Source organism: Parasteatoda tepidariorum, chromosome 5 (assembly GCF_043381705.1).
Source record: "Parasteatoda tepidariorum isolate YZ-2023 chromosome 5, CAS_Ptep_4.0, whole genome shotgun sequence".
In the NCBI taxonomy this organism is placed as follows: domain Eukaryota; kingdom Metazoa; phylum Arthropoda; class Arachnida; order Araneae; family Theridiidae; genus Parasteatoda; species Parasteatoda tepidariorum.
In genome coordinates, this window is record NC_092208.1 from 45104796 (window position 1) to 45110795 (window position 6000).

Below are 6000 nucleotides of genomic sequence, written 5' to 3' on the forward strand. Positions count from 1 at the left end.
ATTTACATAATAACCTCATCAGGACGTTTATTTCATACTTTGCCTAAATAGCATCCGGCATTATATAGAATGCCTAGGCAATGTGTGATAATAAAGAAAACGAAGGAAATAAAAATAAAAATATGACCACCGAAGCCGACGTCTTTAGGGGGTACCGGCCTCGGTAGCCATAAAAACAAAACCATTTCTAATTGAGGGAGAAGCAAATGCTTAAATTAACTCCTTCAGTACCCCGATGGTTTTGTATAGAAGTCCATGAAAAAAAGACATGCAATGCAAATAACAAATTAAGAAAAGAAACTCAAACAGAATCATCAGAAAAATAAAAACTCACATAGTCACAGGTCAAACATCGATGCCAATGTGTAAAATATAAATCATTTCATACTCTGCCGGCTAGTTTTAGACATTATATATAATGCCTAGACATTATATATAATGCCGGATTTCATACTTTGCCGGTAACATTTACAATATAAGTCCTACTCTTAAAACAATTCCCAATTTTAAAGAATAATAAATGAGTTAGTCACTTTTCACTTCTATGGTCGAATGAACAAAACCAAATGTAGTTAATTTATTGAATGAAGATTTGCTTTTAACTTAAATCTACAGATCTCCCCCTCCCCCTCCACAGTACTCAATTGAGTTTCAAAATCAAGGAATCATAGCACTGCAATAAATGGCCTCTATCAAACATTGAATTCGATGACCAAAAATTTAATAAAATTGGGTCCCGCAATGGACTGACCGTTAAGACACGGTTCCCAGTAGAACACCAAAGTCAAGTATCACTGGCTGCGGTCAGCCTGCGCAGGGGTAGTCCTCGTTAAACTGTTCTACCGTAAAGTGCTTGCGCGCAGGTCGTCGGGCTACTAAGGCAGAGGAGTCTCTGCAGAGGATCGAAATTGCAATGGCATGTCTTCGGATCATCCTCAGGGATGTTTCTCCAGACAGTCATCATTGTGCAGCTCTAGTGCGACGTTAATAAAATACCTACCTACCTAATAAAATTGGAGGGCAAAATTTTGAAAAATTACAATGAGATATCTGACTATCATAAAATATTTAATACGAAAAGATGGAGCAGTTGAGTCATTAAAACTTCGAAAATAATTAGAACTTCTTTATCAGATTCTTGGGCCGTAGTAGACTAATGATTAGAGAACCTGACTCTGGTTCGGAGTGGTCAGAGTTCGGTCTACCACTCCACTAAGACTGACCGGGTACATGCGATATACGTGATTGTAAACTCTTTGGAATTGAAAGTTCTGTGGTCAGTCGTTGGACAGCACCATGGGTGCAAGGATCGGGAGAATATTTTCTTCCCTTTCCAATCTATGTCAGAACTGTGGAAGAAGCCTCACGAATGATTGGTGCTGATATCTATCCGAGAGATTCTGAGCTAAGACATACTTTCACCCATTCTGCGCTCTCTTGTTAAACGGTAGGCGCACCTTTCTAACTTAATTCACAAAGGCCAATGGCTGGCATGCTTGGCTTGTCTAAGTGTTGTTCTTGACCTTTCTTGTTTCCAGTTCGCAGTTTCTTGAAAACCTTGATTGTTGGCACTAAACTTCTTGAAAGTTACTTTTTGAATTTAAAATGGTTTCTAAAACCTAAGTTTTACTTTAAGCATTAACCCTTTAAAAGTCCAAGATAACTTGAGTTTTTTCAGTCTTTTGCAAAATAATTGTTGAGGGGTTAAAACCCTGAGTTGACGTGCGGACATGTCAAGTAGCTTAATTTAGGCACGTCAAAGTACTGAAAACTAATAAATTATGAAACATATAGATATAATAAATCATTTTATTGTTTGACTTTACTTTTCAAAGACAAATTTACAATCAACTCTTTTAAGTAGTCATCTCCAAAACACAACTTCTGATGGTTCATTACATTTCCATTAACAATGGACAGACAGGAACAAAAGTAGCAGAACAAGTAAAAACATGCATAAATGAGCATTTTATATATATCGTGCATATAAGTCAAAATAGTTTATTCACTGCATACAGGGACATCATTTTAAAAAATAAAACTTAAGTACCTAAACTACAACATTACCAACTTCATTATATTTTCCACACAATAGCAAAGGTGATAAAATTAGCTCACAATACCATTTATTACAACCTTTTCCCAAGTAGAAAATCGAGTTACAATATAAAACACATTTATATTTAGCAAAACATAATGTTAAATTCTAACAACGAGCATATTTTTTTTTATCTCGTTTAAATTCAAATTAACCATTTTTAATTGAGATTCCCCAACTTTTTCTATTACATTTATGTAATATTCTGCAAAAGTAAAGAATGTGTTGATTTAGTTTCTAAAATTATACATAAACTTCTTCCGCTGTATAAATTACACTTTTCTGAAATTCATTTGTATATTTACACTATAACTCTTTTGTCCCTACTTCAATCGTAAAACTCTAACGATCACAGCTTAAAAAAACGATTTAAAGAAGCTTTGTACGAAGGCATCGTACAAATCATCTAAAAATGTGCATCATTTATTTATAACATATTTAATACACTTTACGAACAAACCAAAAAAAGTTTTTTTCCTAACATAAAAATCCACTGTGCAAATTTATTACATAAGAATTATTTTTAAGAGAATCGTTTCCAAAGTAAACTCATAGAAATCAACCAAAGTTTTCCAAACGTTTGGAAATAGTTTAAAATATCTATTATTTAGCTTTTGAATTGCAAGGAAAAAATTACTAAAGTTATACAGTAAGTTTAACTTCCAACGAAGCCCATACTTGGAGAGTATGCAGTATACATAGAAGTCAAGTAAAGTAGTGATTCTCAACTTGTGGTCCTTGAACCATTTGTGGTCTGTTAGAATCTCAGCCAAGGTGATACGAATTCCGCACCCGGATAGCACTGACCACAGTGCTGACGTAAAATATCCTCAATGGTAGACGGATCACGGGTGAGAGTCCCTTGGCCATCCGAATAACCATGGGAGGTTTTTGTGAATTTCCTTTCCATGTAATGGAAATGCGGGTTAGTTCTATCTAAAAGCCTTCCGCGAAGACAAATTTCTCCCATAACTTGATCCAGGAGTTCCCTTGTCTTCTGGATTAGGTTTAAAATTACAAAGGCTAAGGAGTTGAACATTGGTAGTCGTAAACTCAAAAATGGGTCGGCTGTTTAAAGACGGCTGTATATGATCCGATAAATCATGGTCTTTAGACTTGACGATAAATATTATGATAATAATATGATATGAATAGAGAATTCAGATTTGTCTTATTTAAAAAATTGTGGCACTATCTCATCATAATAAATTTCTCATTTTGTAAATAATTAATCGGGGACTTTGCAATGGATGTGATATAAATACTTAAATGTAAACATTCTTTTTTAAGTAAATTATGAAGGTATATTCATGTGAATATACTTCAATATATTCACATGCGAATATATTGAAGAATTCTCATGTGAATAATACTTATATAGCGAATCGATACCTCTCACTAAGTTTCCTTCCAGAAACTACGATAAGACTTTTTTTCTAATTATATATTAGAAAAAGTGCGTTAACAAAATTTTATATTCTATATTTTTATTTTACTTATTTTGACTCTTTCATTACTTTCATAATTATATGATTAGGTTAACGCAACAATATTTACCCTATTTAATTATTGCGTAGTGTCCTATACAGGTATTCATTAATTTTATTGTGAGTGCCACTTATTTGGTAAGGCATCAATTGGTTTTTATGTATGGAAAGGTAAAGAATCTTAAACGTGACGTATCATATCTTAAAGTTTGTTGATGGAAATTAAGAGATTGGCGTTACTGAAATTGCTTTTTAAGAAGGGGTCTGTAAGAAAATCTGTAATCTGATCATAATCTGTTCAATGTGTTTGGAAATCTGTAACAAAAAATATAAATTTTTCTCCAAACGTAATTCAACAACTAGTTTTTATAGTATGTAATTGTAACGAGTTCTAACTCATGTAAGCTGACCTTTGAATTTGATCAGTTTACATTGGAAACGTTTTCTTATTTCAGAAAATGAACTTCTGAGATCATTTTTGACAACAATCTAATAATCCAATTGAGTCTAACAATGATGCCACAACTACAAAGCTTTCAACTACTACTTTAAAAGTTTTTAAAAATATTTGAGTAACGGAACAATAAAATCAAACTAATTATAATCTATTTACAGTTACCAATTTATCTATATATCTATGCACTTGTTTTTAACTATAATTTTTTTTCAACAACGAGTAATTGGCAGTATCAAAGCTATATTTGCCACATGATTTGTGTACATGAAAGACAATAGTTGTTGTCGCTCTCATTTGTACTGCAATAGAACTGCCAAAACATTATAAATGTCCTTTCCCCGAAATTGTCCTCATAAAGTTTCATTGATCATAGTTTCTGTTATATTGTCTGTACCATAATTCGTCAAGATTCGGTATCATTATTTGTTTAATTTGCACAACTCTTAAAGGCACAGTGCCCTGTTATAACAATTACCTGAACAAATAAGTTCTCTAATAGACAATCAAGACAATTGTGTAGAACATATGAACAAAAACATTGTATCTTCATAGCATAAAAACATCGTTACTACTGACAAAAAACCTAATATAAAATATCTTATCTTACCACTGTAAATAAATTGCATATGACACGGTAGGTGTACTGTTCCAAGTAGAAAGAAACTGTGCACTAAGCAATGAATTATGGTGCAGAATTTTAAAGTTTCAATATGTTATCGTTATTTTGAATTTATAAAATATCAAACTTTTTGAAGCATTTCCAAGTGCCACTCGAGCCATTTAAAAGCAACAAAGCGCAGTCTATACCCCCCCCCCAAAAAAAAATTAACACTTTAATTTCAAAATGGACAAGTTTTCCACACTCAGAATAATTTGTAAACAAACCTTCTTATTGCTGCATATCGAGATGTTTGAAATTCAATTTATCAAAAAAAATATATATTATCAATTTCCAAATTGAATTCACCAAAAAGATAATACAAATATTAGATTTTTTAACTTCATATTTTTCTGAACGAAATGCAATAATATTAAAGAAGCATTCGTATGTCCTACTCAGTTACTATTTTCAATAGTAATGTGAAAACAAAAAAGAAACTAATTGACTAAAATTTAATTAGACAAATAGTTAGATTCATGTGCAGAGAATTCAAAAAGTTTAAAACAATATATGTTACTTTTCGTTGACAAAAAATCTTAGACAAACATTAATTATAACAAAATTAAATGAAAGAGTTATGTAGAATAAGTATTAAATATCATATTTAAAAAAATATGTACGCGTGTTTTCAGTACTGAGAATCTATTTAGATGCATTTTGCAATTGAATATATATAAGTATTAATCACAGCCAAAAATACATTCACGATATTTGTATTCTTTTGATAGACGCCAATTTTCTTGTATAGTTTTGCCTAACAGTTTCATTTTTTATTCAAGTATACTTTATAATAAGTATTGGCTGATTATTTTTCATTTAACTTTTTTCAGAAAGCGTAAATTGCAACGTAAAATTTTAAATTTACATTGTCGAAGGAAAATAGTTATGCTGTGCGTGGATTTCGAATTAGTATTATGCGAATTAGTTCGACTAAAACTAACCAGATGGCAGTACTACCGTCCTTTGCTTTAAATTTTCTATTGCATTTTAAATAAACATTTAAAAAAGGAACTCAATTGAGATACTGATAACAAAGAAATAGAAATTAATATATGTATATATTTTTGAAGAATATTGGTAATATTTTTATATTATAGTTACATTATTTTTTGTTTACAAAAATTATTCTTCAAAATTGTATTTGTTTATTTTTAATTTCAAAATGTTTTAATAAACAAATGATTTCTAATGATTATTTCAATTATTATTTCATTTATTCTTATTATTTCAAAAATTATTTAAATATTTTAGCGTTTAATAGTAATATCTTTTAATCGAAACGAGTATTAATTCTTAA